This window comes from Ambystoma mexicanum, chromosome 11 (assembly GCF_040938575.1).
Source record: "Ambystoma mexicanum isolate Mex_15411 chromosome 11, UKY_AmexF1_1, whole genome shotgun sequence".
NCBI lineage: Eukaryota > Metazoa > Chordata > Amphibia > Caudata > Ambystomatidae > Ambystoma > Ambystoma mexicanum.
The window spans coordinates 79177946-79193035 of NC_090934.1; the positions used below are offsets into that span (position 1 = coordinate 79177946).

General features: G+C 44.5%; 1 protein-coding gene across 7 annotated transcripts in view; it reads right to left on the bottom strand.

The window, feature by feature from the left end:
• Positions 1 to 15090, bottom strand: part of DLGAP3 (DLG associated protein 3) — a 1860282-nt gene that overhangs the window by 996892 nt on the left and 848300 nt on the right. For 6 of the 7 annotated variants that reach the window (XM_069622569.1, XM_069622573.1, XM_069622571.1 and 3 more), the window contains exon 5: positions 8268 to 8348. The exons of the other annotated variant lie outside the window; for it this stretch is intronic. The gene's annotated coding sequence lies outside the window, so the exon portion shown is untranslated. The remainder of the gene's footprint in view (positions 1 to 8267; positions 8349 to 15090) is intronic. 7 annotated transcript variants of the gene reach the window in all.

Below are 15090 nucleotides of genomic sequence, written 5' to 3' on the forward strand. Positions count from 1 at the left end.
CAGGCTCAGACAGCACAGATGTATCTCAGGTAATCCAGATCTGTCAGTCTTATACAGAAGAGCTATTTCTCAGGCAACCAAGGTCACTCAGGCTCAGACAGCACAGCCGTATCTCAGGTAACCCAGATCTGTCAGGATTATACAGAAGAGCTATTTCTCAGGCAACCTAGGTCACTCAGGCTCAGACAGCACAGATGTATCTCAGGTAACCCAGATCTGTCAGGCTTATACAGAAGAGCTATTCCCCAGGTAACCAAGGTCACTCAGGCTCAGACAGCACAGCCGTATCTCAGGTAACCCAGATCTGTCAGGCTTATACAGAAGAGCTATTTCTCAGGCAACCTAGGTCACTCAGGCTCAGACAGCACAGCTGTGTCTCAGGTAACCCAGATCTGTCAGGATTATACAGAAGAGGTATTTCTCAGGTAACCATCTATCAGACATAGACAGCAGAGCTATAGCACAGGATGACCTGATCTTACAGTCTTAGACGGCTAAGCTATTTTGTGGGTAGGCCAGATCTCCCAGTCCTTGACAGCAGGACTATTTCTCCAGTTTCTAGGTTCTGTAGGGGTTAGACAGCAGGCAGACTATCCCTCAGGTCGTACATATTTGATAGACTCATGCTCAGAGATTCTGCAGGCTACACCTCAGACAGTGAGCCATGCCACACTATACACAAACCACAGGCCAGCACAACTATCCTTCAGGGGCAGCAGACCTCACCGACATTGGACTTACACAACAGATCTACATTTCCAGTTCCATAGTTCATATAGGTCCAAGGAGTGGAGAGCAGCCCTGTCCTGCCCGTCCTGTAGAGGGTTCGGTTAGCAGAGCGAACGCTCAGTTTCCAAGATAATGAAAGCCCAGGCCATGGCAAGCAGAGCACTCTGCCAGCTCTGGTCACACAGAGTCACGGGAGATGACCCAGGTCGCACCGTGCACATCATTACTGTCTCTCACATATTACAAACGTGGGCCATAGTGAGCAGGGCCTGGCTCGGACTGGGCTAGAGGCAATGCCAGAATTTCAGCGGCAACATGCTAGAGTGGGGCAGGTTTTCGAGTTGGGTTTTTGGCCAAAGTGGGCCACTTTGAAAAGTTACTTTGTGTGCGGCTTCATAGCCTTCAAAATGCAGAATGTGTAACACATTTAACAAACTCCTCCTTGGTACCTACTCAAACAGTTTGTCACAAATGGAATGAATTGTTATTTGCAATGTGGGCCACTTTTTTCATTGGCGCCCGAGACAATTTTATGACACAGCCCAATCCTGATCAGGGCCATTTCTCTGACAGCATGGCTCTTGCAGGGTCGCGCCGTGCACTGTAGGGAAACCCACAGCTTACACAGAGACATTCCCAAAGTAGCCACAGAACATCATTCAGGGTGGACAGAGGGACTCCTTCAGCATAAACAGAGACCATCCACCAGGCAAGACAGAGACAATCCTTCAGGAGAGACAGGAGCTACTCCGTCAGCATAGACACAGGCAATCAGGCAAGACAGAGACAATCATTCAGGACAGACAGGAAACAATCCTTCAGCGCAGACAGAGACAATCAATCAGGCAAGACAGAGACAATTATTTAGGGCAGACAGGAGACAACACTTCAGCGTAGATAGAGTCAATCCACCAGGCAAGACAGAGACAATCCTTCAGGATAGACAGGAGCTACTCCGTCTGCATAGACACAGGCAATCAATCAGGCAAGACAGAGACAATCATTCAGGACAGACAGGAAACAATCCTTCAGCGTAGGCAGAGACAATCCACCAGGACAGAAAAGAGCCAATACTTCAGCACAGACAGAGACAATCAATCAGGGAAGACAGAGCCAATCCTTCAGGACAGACAAGAGCCAATCCTTCAGCATTAACAGAGACAATCCACCAGGCAAGACAGAGACAATCCTTCAGGACAGACAGGAGACACTCCGTCAGCGCAGACAGACAATCAATCAGGGAAGACAGAGACAATCCGTTAAGGACAGACAGGAGCCAATCCTTCAGCATTAACAGAGACAATCCACCAGGCAAAATAGAGACAATCCTTCAGGACAGACAAGAGCCAATCCTTCAGCGTAGACAGAAACAATCAATCTGGCAAGACAGAGACAATCATTCTGGACAGACAGGAGACAATTCTTCTGCGTAGACAAGAGACATTCAATCAGGGAAGACAGAGACAATCACTCAGGACAGACAGGAGACAATCCTTCAGCGTAAACAGAGACAATTCACCAGGCAAGACAGAGATAATCACTCAGGACAGACAGGAGACACTCATTCAGCATAGGCAGTGACAATCAATCAGGGAAGACAGAGACAATCACTCAGGATAGACAGGAACCAATCCTTTAGCGTGGACATAGACAATCAATTAGGGAAGACAGAGACAATTCTTCAGGATAGACAGAGCTAATCCTTCGGCATAGACAGAGACAATAAATCAGAGAAGACATAGACAACCATTCAGGACAGACAGGAGCCAATCCTTCTGCGTAGACAGAGACAATCAATCAGGGAAGACAGACAATCATTCAGGATAGACAGGAGCCACTTCTTTAGTGTAGACAGAGACAATAAGGGAAGACAGAGACCATAATTCAGGGTATACAGAAACAATCATTCAGCGTAGACAGAGACAATCAATCAGGAAGGACAGAGGCAATCTTTCAGGATAGACAGGAGCCAGTCCTTCTGCATAGACAGAGACAATATTTCCTGGGGGACAGAAACAATCCTTCATTGTAGGCAGAACCAATTCTACAGTATTGACAGAGCCAATCCTTCAGGTTAGAAAGAGATAATCATTCAGGATAGGCACAGCCAATCCTTCAGAGTAGACAGTGACAATCGTTCAGGAGACTATCCTTCAGCATAAGCAAAGTCAATCTACAAGTCAAGACACAGACAATCATTCGGGACAGACAAGAGCCAATCCTTCAGAGTAGACAGAGACAATCGTTCATGGAAGACAGTCTATCCTTCAGTGTAAGTAGAGACAAACCACCAGTCAAGACAGAGATAATCATTCGGGACAGACAGGAGGCAATCCTTCAGTGTAGAGAGAGAGAGTATCCACCAGTCAAGACAGCGACAATCATTTGGGACAGACAGGAGCGACTCCTTAACATAGACAGAGACAATCCACCAGGCAAGAAAGAGACAATCATTCAGGATAGACAAGAGCCGCTCCTTAACATAGGCAGAGAGAATCCACCAGGCAAGACAGACAATCATTCAGGACAGACAGGAGCCACTCCTTAACATAGTCAGAGACAATCCACCAGGCAAGAAAGAGACAATCATCCAGGACAGACAAAGGCAGTCTTTCAGTGTAGAAAGAAATACTCCTTCTTCTGGGTAGTCAGAGATATTCCTTTGCGGAAGATAGAAACCCCCCTTCTGGGTATGCAGCTGCAATCCTTTGGGTAGACAAAGACACCCCTCCAGGCTAGATAATCCTTCAGGCTAACACTCCTGCAGATCCTTTCTCTTTGCCAATGCCAAGTCCAGCTTAGCTCTGGCAACTGCACTGGCTCTGCAACCAGCCGATTAGACCTGCCATGCTATCCCACTGAGTTCCAGTTTATCATTCCGAGTAAACTCCAAATTTGGCATTCAAAGTAATATTGTGCCTGGCAGTAAGACTGAAATTCCGAGTAAGCTTAACATTATCAAACTCCCAGTTTGAAATTCACTTAAACTCCCAGTGTCGGCTTTCTTATAAGGTTGACCTTACCAGTAATCTAAAAGTTTGGCTCTCTTAGTAATTTTGACATCCACACTAAGCTTCCCTTTTGGACATTCTCACTAAGCTCATGGTTTGGCATTCCCAGTAAGCTTGACATCCCCACTAAGCTTCCCGCTGCACATCCCCAATAAGCTTCCTGTTGGACATTCTCAGTAAGCTTGACATCAGACATTTCCAGTAAGCTCATAGTTTGGCATCTACAGTAAGCTTCCTGTTGGACATTCCCAGTAACCTCATAGTTTGACATTCCCAGCAAGCACATGGTTTGACATTCCCAGTAAGCTTGATATCCACTGTAAGCTTCCCATTGCACATTACCAATAAGATCATAGTTTGACATCCCCAATAAGCTTGCTGTTTGACATTCCCAGTAAGCTCATGGAAAGTAAGCTTGACATCACACATTTCCAGTAAGCTCATAGTTAAGCATCTCCAGTAAGCTTCCCATCAGACAATCCCAGTAAGATCACGGTTTGACATTCCCAGAAAGCTCATGGTTTCACATTCTTAGTAAGCTTTACATTCCCAGTAAGCTTCCCATCGGACAATCCCAGTAAGATCACGGTTTGACATTCCCAGAAAGCTCATGGTTTCACATTCTTAGTAAGCTTTACAATCCCAGTAAGCTTCCCATTGCACATTCCCAATAAGCACATAGTTTGACATCCCGAATAAGCTTCCCCTTGGACGTTCCTTGTAGGCTCATGGTTTGGCATTCTCAGTAAGCTTGACACCAGACATTACCAATAAGCACATAGTTTGACAGCCACAGTAAGCTTCCTGCCTGACATCTGTATTTAGCTCTCAGCAAGCTTGATATCCACTCTAAGCTTCCATTTCAACAATCTCCCAGCTTGACATTCCCAGTTACCAAAATTCCAGTAAATTGCAGTAAAATATCCTAAATCAGCCACAGAGTTGGAGAAACCCTGCTGGTGCAGCTCAGTCTGAAAAGACACAATGCCTATCTCTGAGCCCTTAATGGCATATTGGCAAGCAGCGTGATGAGGTTCGGGTCCCATCACACTGGGCACTGCTTTCGAAGTCCTGGTGCAAGATGAGCACCTCTGATCCAAAATAGGGTGAACAAAGCTGGGCTGTTGGTGCCAAAAAAGGGGCACTCGAGAGGCAGTCTCAAGCCTGCATTTAGATATGATAGAAATATTATTTATCATTTCTACACCTTAAAGGTGGTGTGTGAGTGGGGGATTGAGAAGTCCAGATTGCGGAGTAGAGACCAGTGAAGAGTTCTTCACCTCAGACATAGGGGCGTGGCCAGAATCCAACATGGCATATTTGCTGAGCAGCACAGGAACCAGAGACCACTCCTGTATAAACACGATATACATCTATATGTTGCCATTGACTTTGCAGACCAATGGACTGGCGTTACCTCCATACTACATAGTCCAGCAGTGATTGGCTCAGCTTCCTAGCCAATCATAACACTGCAAAGCTTTCGACCATCTTCCCTTAGACCGTTGCTATTTTAAAAGCCTGTTAGCTACATCACACTGAAGTGGCCCTTCAAGGGACAATGGGTGGTGAACACATTTGAGAGGGGTCCGTCCTATGTACAGCGCTCTTTCCTTCAGAACTCCCAGTTTCCCCATGCCACGCGTGAGAATGCTACGGGGTCCAGTTTTGTCTTTGAATTCTGGGACTTGTGGTTTCTTTAAATTTAAAATAGGAAAGGAAAGTTCCCAGATTTCAAAAGAATAGAGATCGAAGCGTACAAAAAAGTAGTGGAATCATCTTCCCGGGTTCGACCCCATTAACCCCCTTCCCCTAACTCCCCACGGACCACACGCTTACCCTTCCTCCCTTTGCCTCCTCCCTCCCCCTTCTTCCCCCTGAATTCAAACCTCATACCCGGCTCCTGCCTTTCCTCCACCCCACCCCACAAATGTGTGTGTAACAACATTATTATCAAGGCTGAAGAAAACGCAGTGAAGGAAAATGCATTTTAGTGACCCCCATTAGTTTTGCATTGTCCCCCACATCAAGTAGCTTTATTCACCCTCCCCTTCCAATCAGCCACAATTCACACCGCTTACGGGACATGCCCAGGACTAGAGACACAGAAACTACTCCCATTACCTGTACAAACAGTTGGCCTGCAGCAATTCGTGCGTAATTGCAGAAGACACCATCAGACGCAAATGCAAACCAGAATCAGCAAGAGCACAGTTTCGAATCCCTAATGGGGGGGGGTGTGGGGGGAGTAAAAAAACAAAAAACAAGGGATGTTTCTCTTCGCTGCCGTCGAAGAGGGGTTCTCTGGGTGACAAAGTAAGGGATGTTAAGGTCAAAGGCAACATAAATATCCTTAAATGAGGGGGAGGGGCAAATACAACATGATGAGTGCAACATAAGTGTTCTTATATGGGGGATTTGTGCAATGTGTTATTTATATAGCGCTTTCACCAAAGCACTGTACAGAGAACATATTTACATTAAATGTATCACCCAACCGAAGTTTACACTCATTTATCGAGCTTTGACGTATGAAAAGCTGAGTAGCCCTTGCTGGGATATGAACTTGTGAATCACACTCAGATTGCAATAGCGAGCACCGAGCCGCTGAGCTATTTTACTGGCTAGCCAGCAAGAGCATGTATTCTTACTGTGACATTGCAGATTAGTACTAATGTTAAGGTCAAAGGATGCATAAGTGTTCTTACATTGGGTGGGGGCATTCCTGCAGCCTGCAAGGCAATGTTTTTTTTGCTGTGGCCTGGCCTGACATTGTTTACTGCTGTTAGGGAGCAATTACAACATGTTGAGAGTTCTTATATGGGTGGAGGGGGGAGTGGGGGATTTTTGCAGTCAGCAAGAATATGTTTCCTTATTGTGGCATGGCTTTTATTTACTGCCACTAAGGCAGAACCAACGGGAGTATGTTCTTACCTGGGGATACTGGCATGCATTGGCAGAGCCAGCATAAACATGCTTTGTCATAGTATAGACAAAGCAAACATGAGCATTTTCCTCTGTGGGAAAAGTGGCATATATAGGTGCACCAGAATGGACATGTGTGTGCACAATCAATATCAAAATGCGTTTCACACTTGCAGAGCACTGGCCTATAGTGGGCAAAGGCATTTGAAAATGTTCCTGTGCATTGTTGGTGGCTTGGCATCTAATGGACTTTGAATGTCTTACCCTACAACACTGATTGTAAACTGTGTGGCTTTTTACCTCATTTATCACAGAAAGTGTACTGAAAAATGCACTTTATAACCCATCATTTCAAATCTTTCTCAAGGGGTCAACCCCCTCGATTGGTTCACCCTCCCTCACTACGCTCTGTCCCTCCTGTGCATTTGGCTGGGGCCAGAACAAGTGCCGCTCATTCTGCGGGCTCTTGTTAGTGTGGGCCTTCTACATTAGCTCCAGGTCCAACTTGTTACACAATCGTGGCTATGCCTCTGATGTTTTGGGGTGAAAAAATGCATTTAATGGGTCAAAGGTAGGCAACGCATGGGTCTTGGAATCAAGACCACGCTGAGCAAACACAGGTTCGAATTCTGCGCCTGAAAAAAATAAAATAAAGAACTGAGCGCAATATAAATAACCTGCCCTTCCACAATGAAACTAGTGCCTAGATATCTATGGGTTTTGTGCGCTGCAAATAACTGCAAAATAAAAATAAAAATAATAATATCTACTCAGCCTCCTGGGCTTGGGGAGCGGGGCAAGAAAGATGGATCTATAGCGCAATAGTTTTAATGTCCCGTCTCACGAACAGTTTCCAAAACTGCCATCCAGCCCCCCCATCCAAAAAAATTCTGAAGCTGGCTCTGCCCCTCCAGAGCACCTTGATTCTTACTAGAAATGGATGAGCAGGTCAGAGGACCTTCAGGTGGAAAAGGTGTGGTCTACAGGTAAATCCAAAACTGAAATCACCAGATCCAACTTTCAATCCCGGTTTATAAATGAAACAGGATTATGCGATCCCGGGAGATCGACATGGTAGCCCGGTACAGCAGACTCCACATGTGCTAAAAGTGAAGCAAACCCCAGTATTATCTATTTAATAAACAAAAGGGGTAGCTAGTATTCCCTACCAGAGCGGGCCCCCCTACAAGATTACAATTCTCTATCAAAAGAGCTTCTTTTATTGGAGGTCTCTGTCTGACCCCTCGGTCCCAGAGGCGTAGCCGGGATCGTCTTGCAAGTGGGGCCTGAAGCTAATGTAGGTGGGCCCACCGCAGTGACATTAACGCTGCAAATGCCCACACAGCGTTGCTGAGTGGGCATTTATAGATTTTGGGTGGGCCTTGCCTGCTCAGTCCCTACCCTGGTTACGCCACTGCTCGGTCCCCGAGAGGAGAGGAGCGACCCAATGACTTTGGCTGCTTGGCCGCGTCCAGTCAACACTGGCCATCAAGTCTCTTCCAAATAAGTCCAAGCACCCATCTCATGAGAACAGGCCCGAGGTAAGTGGCCATGGCGAGTGGATACCTATATGCCAGCCATTCAGTGCCGCAGCCCACCTACCTTGTCTCCATTCTTCGAAGGCTTTTTTGCTCCGGGCGAAGCAGGCAATCTCTTGAGCGTACTCCCTCGAGGTCGACACACCTGTAAACAAATTGAAAACGTTGTGTTTTTCGAGCACTTGTGTCCTGCAAAGTCCTGCAGTCTTAGGCAAGGTGTGAAGTCCAAAGACATATTTCTTACAAAAAACAAGAGCATTAACCTAACCCATGTGCTGGCATCACTCTGCAAAAAGAGTTTGCAGTGGCTCAGGAGCTGGGGTTGGATGTCCGCCAGTTGTCGAATTGAAAAAAAGATGAATTTCCATCCCATTTTTTAAATCTGGAGAAAAATTAAGGTTTCTACCAATTGTCTCCTCCATAGAAACATATTTTTAAGCCTTGTTTACATAAAATTCAGCTCTATGACAGCAATACTGTTTAACAGGATTAAAAAATGTAATCAGAATTTGCTTAGTACTTCGAAAGAATAATCCCAAATATCTCGAAATCAAAAATTATGAATCCTACAATTTATGAAACGAGTGTGGACATACCAGACAGTCTTGGTCTCTATATAGACAGTTCCCCTCCCCCCATTAATATGTCTTATCATTACACCATTCGTATATTAGAACTGTCTGCACATTATTTCAAAAAACATATTAACACGTGACTGCTACTCTTTATCTGTAGACAGTTACTGCTATTTATTGCCTCTTATTATGACCAAAAAATAGGACGCAGAGCTACGTGCAAAGCTGCCGCATTGCTTAGAAATCAAGTGACTGAAGGCAAACGTCATTCACAAGTGTTTATGATACTAAGAGCTGCTTCATAGCAGCAATTAACCCATTCCCTTCTAGAACGGGATAAAGGCCTGTGTTGAGTCACTTGAACCTGACAACAATTTAGATAATAGGAATATTTGTAGCTACAATTAACCCATTACCATTCTGACATCTGTTTTTTTTCGGGCTGAATTTGGCTCTTTTAATCTTATTAATGTGACAATTATTTAGATAGCCTGGAGAATGGGCCACTGGCCAAGCTACAAGCTGCTCTCATTTCAAATGATTTTAAATGTGCTCGTTAGTTCCCCCCCACGCCACTCGCCTATCTAATTGGGTGATCTGTGGGCGATATATGTCTCCGCCTTCGCCTGATGTGCTGACCACCTGCTCTCAGTCATGCCACCCTCTGAAGGGATTATGCCAGAAGTGCTCTAGGACTCCAGGTGCATGCTGGATGCTGAGGGGGTCTGCTTCCTTGTGCTACTGGACCACTTAGCGGCTTTTGACCCCGTCGACTCTGGTGTATTAATTTCCAAACTATCTATAAGGATGTATATGTGTGGATGAGTCTTGCCCTTGTTGCCATCACACCTATCTAGTAGACCCTCATGTATGCTGGTAAAACTGGCTAGATTCTCACCATTCCAGAGCTCTCAGGTTTCCCAAGTCCTTTCGTGACGAAGCCCTCCAGTCATAATGATTTACCTGGATTGCTGTTATTTGGAGGCCAAATTTTAAAATGGAAAAGACAAAACTACAAGTCCCAGAATTCCAAGAAAGTAGGGTCTGGATGGCTTTGTCACGCATGGAACTGGGAAACTCGAGAGCTATTCCCATGTCGTGTGGCACGCAGGAAGGGCTGATTTTGTCTGCCATGTTGTTTAACATCTGCGCTAGGCCTCTGGGAGATCGCTTGGAGATCTGGTGCATGTGGCGGGCTTCCTTAGCCACCAGCACGAGGATGGAACCGAATCCTATTTTATGATATCCTCAATGGTGAATGTCAAGCACTCCCATAGCCGTCTCACTATCACATCACATCACACACTAGCACTGCATTCTATGAAAACAGCTTAGCGTGTGCATTTTTCCTCACCTTTTCCAGTACCTCTTCATTCCTGGCTGTCTGCCCTCGCCCCTTTGGGAATTTTACCCATCCACTTGTTTTCACTCACTCGCTTGGCCTCACAAGGGCTTCCTCTCTAAGCTTATGCCCTCACATGGCCAACCTGACTCAAGGTTGCCCTCAGCAACTGGCCCTCTTATGAAGGCTGTCCCCCACCCATGACATCTTCTAATTTTCAAATGGCTGTTCAGGCCTTAGTAGTGTCTCATATTGGATGGGGGTCATGATGTTTTTAATGGTTTTCCTGATTCCACCATGGTACTATTGAAAGCTACTGTTCAAAAGGGAGTCTGCTTAGCGGTGGCGAGATTTAACTTTGATCCTATCACACCTGTTCTGGTGCCCCTTCACTGGCTTCCTTCCCCTAAAGCTTCCTGCACAGTTTAAACTCTGCCACAGTGCTTGCAGGAGACCTCTTCTGGCACAGCCATCGTACCAGCCAAAAAGCTTCAGTTGGCCGAGGATGAAGGAAGAACAAAGAGTGCCAGACATACAACTATTAAAAAACAGTGACATTCTCCAACCAATCCTTCTCTGACTTTTCATGTTGGCTTTATAAGAACCGTAAAACACTTTTTAAAAAATAGTTTCCCCCACATTTTCTGGGAATTACTGATTGCAGGATTTAATATTACATTTGTTCTGTTTACTGTTGTTAATATCTGAATTTCCTCCATAATTTTTCCAATTGAATTTGTTGTCCCATTTTTTTCTTTTTACTGCGTTATCTTTTCTATATCTCGCTTTGTTGTTATCGTGAACTTTGCTCTGTACAGCGCCCACCTGCCTTCAGACCACAGCACCGTTTACACATTTTAAATTAATAAAGAAAAGATAAATAAACATTTATTTCTCACCAAATTCCAGAAAAAATGCCACCCCACATATATTTGTCTACACCAAAAGCGCCCCTCTATAACACAAGAACAACAAATCCCACAACTTTGAATTCACTGTTTAATTAATAATCTCGATTTTTCAAACTCATTAATACATTTGACTTCTTTTGTTGACAATGTCAACCTTTCAGAATCTTAAACAACTATTTTAACTTTCTAACAATCCCAAGTTTTGACAACACGGTAATACCTTTTTAATGACTAATTCCAATTTGTTAAACTGAAATAACGTTTACACTATTTCATTGATATTTTCTAGGTACTTGGAACTAACTCTTGCACTTTTGAAATGACAACCCGTAGGTAGTTTTTTCAACTCTATTGTACACATAAGAAACGTTTATTTTTGAATGTATATTTTTTATGAGTGGCCAAAATCAAAGAGAAACAGAGACTTTTTCATTAGAGCCCTAATGGGATAAACATGTTATTTCCTCTTAGAAAATAATTAAAAATAGTCAAGATTCACAGATCCTATCATGTCACAAGTGAGAATGCAGTCGTCTGCTAGAATAACATCTATTTGGCCAATGTTGGGGGACAATACCTGAACTCTGGGAAACATATGCTCAAATGTGCACATCATTTTGGTGTTACAGGCTAACAGCCTGATTCATGGAATTATTTGCGTGAAAAACTGAGATTTGCGTGCCTTTCTGCCCGAAAATCCCCATACTTCAAACAGGGATTTTCGGCGAGAAAGGCACGCAAATCTGCGTTTTTCACACAAATAATTCCATGAATCAGGCTGTATATGTGGCATCACATGTTTTCATACACGTTGTACTACATATCAAATGTTATCATGTCCAAATAATAAGAAATGTTTTGTTAGCACCAGGAGGAGAGGCTCTGGCCAATCAGAAGTCCAGGAACGCAGGTATCATCCCACGGTATCCGCACGTGTTCTCACCAGGTGTCCTGAGCCTCTCTCCTCAGCCATGTTTGTATCTTCGGCTTTGTCAGAAGAACTGATCATCCAGGGAACCCCCCCGCCCCCTTTAACTTGCCATTGCACCACCGGCCTTCAGTCTTTCGTTGTGGCTTCTCACCTCCCAGGCATGGAAATAGTCAATAGGTCATATAATTAGGCAGAATCATATGCAGTACCCTTTGGGAACACCACACACAATTAAGACTACAAGTGACAGTACGAATTCACCTTTGGTACAAGCCTGTACTACACAGTAAAGTGGTAGCGCTGGCTGAGCAGCCAGGCTTATCTCAAGAGCAAGTGAGCAGTATCAATAGTTACACAAAGGACAGCAATTACTATGATTCAAACAAACACTGACTCAAGGTTTCTGAGTAAAAGAATATATATTTATTTACACATCAGTTATAAAACATTTCACTAAAGTAAAGCAGTTGAAAAATCACACTCTTAATACACTACACCACTCCCAATAGATTCTGGACAAGTTAGGCTCAAAATGAAGTATGAGCAAAATGGCACTCCAGCAATTTAAGAGGGAGGGAAAGACAAAGTTAGGCAGGAATAGAGCAGCACCAACAGGTAAGAAGCAGGGCAATCTAGGAAGATGAACTACAGTGATGGCATGAAATCAAAATGGCTTAGGGCCAAAGTCAATAGGACAAAAGTCTTTTGCTCAAGATCACACAGTTCAGGGTAGTTCGCGGTTAGGTCTTTGCCAAGAGTTCCGGACGAAGTTGGTCGGCAGAAAAGTTAGTTTAAAGAGTAGAGAAGGACAAGCCCTCATATTGGCTAAAGGTTTCACACACCTTCACCGCGGATGGACGAAACGAACAACCGGATTTGCACAGTACCTTCAAATGGAGAAGAAGCTGTAGCTGAGGCGGACGTTCCTGGCAGGTCCTGTAGGCTCACGGTTCCTGAAGCGACTGTCGGACTGACATGAAGTAGGAAGACTGCAGAGTCCTGCACTGCCCAGGGAAGAAACCAGCAGCAGAGCAAAGCAACGAAATAAAAGGTGCACTCCTTAAAACCCAAGCAAGGTCCGACCTTCCTGGCTATCCGGTTCACTGTAGCTCTGTACAGCAAATTTGACCAGAGGAGGGAGTCCTGGCTTGCAGTTTGGGCAAACTGGTTGGTTCCACCAGCTCAGGGGAAGAAGATTGCAGGTGGATCTTCTCTGTCGTTGGAGTCTGAAGATTCGGACCTGCAGCAGGGCTTCACCAGGCGGTTCAGTCGTTGTAGGGGTGCTTTTCTGTCAGCTCCTCGTTGGTTCTTTCGTTCCAGTGGTGACTCTGCCTCTCCAGACCCAGAGACCTGCTTTTTATGCAATTTTCCCCCATTCACACAGCCTGGCTGTCAATCACACAGCATGGTGGCTGTCTCACCGGGACAGTCACCCCAGCCAAACAGATCAGAGTGTGACATGGGTCTCCAAGGAGACACTGTGCAGGGAGTCCTAAACCCCTCCCTCACATCCTTTCCCCCCCGGACATACATGCACCTAAGGAGGGCTTCTGTGTAGAAGCCAGTGAAAGGACGGTGAACAAAGGAACCAAACCTGGTTTGGCACGCAGAGAAAAACACGAGAAAGACTTTTACAAAAAGAAATGGCGACTAAACCCAGCCGGAACCGCATGAAAACGTGTATGGTCTAGCGGGTTTAAGTTCGAGGCTACCAAGATAGCCTAAAACGATACCAAGGTTATTTAAGATAACCGCGGTAGGAAAAATCGGGTAGTTACCACTGCCACCAGCCAAGTCTTAATGAAAAGGGAACAAAACAACACTCCAAGAGAAACAGACAAAAGGGGATAAGTATTAACCCTTTCCATCACTATATGTAAGATAGTTTGTACTGGGTCTGTGGATTTAAAAGACTAATAATGCCAATGGCAACTTTACATGTTTCTGAGAGACAGTAGTCAGTCTCATAAAATGGAGTCTGAGTTGGAAAGTCTAAAAGACAACCCTGTGTCACTGCACTGCAGGTGCTGTGTAACACACAATAAAACGATGATGCCTATGGAGTAGGTGAAGCTCCACAGTCCATGAACATAAGAAAATGTTAAATATACATAGCAAAACACATGTAAGAGTGGGAAAAAAGGCTCATACTCTTACCAGGTGAAAAAAAAAATCCTAGAAATCCAGCAAAGCTGCTGAGGGACTCAGTAGGTAAGGGAAATTAGCCATTCTGGAGAATTCTCCCTAACACCTCTGTGGCCATTTTGTTTTTTAAGGGAAATAAGCATGCACTGTCCAAGAAAATTCTGCTTCCCTCAAAAACAAATGAGAACAAAAAACACTTTTAGAACCCTAGAGTGATCCCCAGGGCGGTAATAGATATCCCCCACTTTCAGGGGCAGCGGTAGCCCTGAGCCATTGCTGGGACTATTCCTGCGCTCAGCCCTACCTTCGACTTGGGCTAGTGGGACGTTGCCGACTCTGTCTGCCCATGAGTGTGAAGGTCGTAGCTAAATTAATCTTTTCCTAATAGAGCATACATACTGTTCAGCAGGAGACATGTTATAATACATTATGGACTTATTTTACTAATGATTACATCAATTTTATTTATGATAAACAGCATATGGTTTCTTACTCACTGAACAATAATTATACCAGTCACCCTTAAGAACGTTTCAAAATACAAAAACCATCAACATAGTATGCATTTCACATATCAATATTCATATACATTTTTTGTAAATTTCATATATACATTCATACAAAATGATATCCTCACCCAAAGAATTCCTTCAAAGTTTCTTTTTTTTCTTAATCAAAGTCTCTTTTCAATGCATACCATTATTTGGGCTGTTTCAGTCGTTAACACTCATTACACTCAGGCGTTTTATGATCGGTCCCATGTTGAACTATGTTCTGCATAGATCTGTAGTTCTCGTTTCTTGTACATGGCTCAAGGGATTTCTGCGCATTCTGAATATATGTCATACTCTCATTTTCAGCCATACTCTGAATTGACGAAGCACTGAATCCAAGGCTGTGCTGGACTGGGAACTGGCCTCTATGTGTCATAAGGAATTGATAACGGTTCATTTTATAGATAGTTAGAGCATATTTTCTTCTCT